The sequence below is a fragment of the Cystoisospora suis genome (assembly GCF_002600585.1).
Source record: "Cystoisospora suis strain Wien I chromosome Unknown contig_741, whole genome shotgun sequence".
Lineage (NCBI taxonomy): Eukaryota > Apicomplexa > Conoidasida > Eucoccidiorida > Sarcocystidae > Cystoisospora > Cystoisospora suis.
Genome location: NW_027153542.1, coordinates 35,822 through 36,050, shown reverse-complemented (window position 1 = coordinate 36,050; position 229 = coordinate 35,822). Strand labels below are relative to the sequence as shown.

At 46.3% G+C, this 229-nt stretch overlaps 1 protein-coding gene across 1 annotated transcript in view; it reads right to left on the bottom strand.

The window, feature by feature from the left end:
* CSUI_001836 (uncharacterized protein) overlaps positions 1 to 229 on the bottom strand; it is a 1,893-nt gene continuing 1,664 nt past the window's right edge. Inside the window, exon 3 of the mRNA XM_068062039.1 lies at positions 1 to 126. The gene's annotated coding sequence lies outside the window, so the exon portion shown is untranslated. The remainder of the gene's footprint in view (positions 127 to 229) is intronic.

Here is a 229-nt window from a genome sequence, read left to right as displayed (position 1 = left end):
AGAGACGCACAAAAAGTCGGAGAAGTACAACAGATTAGGCAGCCCGGTAATGAACTAGAAAAGCAAAGACGCTACGGTGCGACAGAGGCCGACGAGAAGTATGACGCAGAATGAAGCCATTGTGCTCTGTTAAAAGGATAGACAGAAAAACATCCTACGAACGTATCAGGATACCCCATGCATGCGCAATTACTCCTCTGAACATGTGATATAACGGAGAACCTGCGTT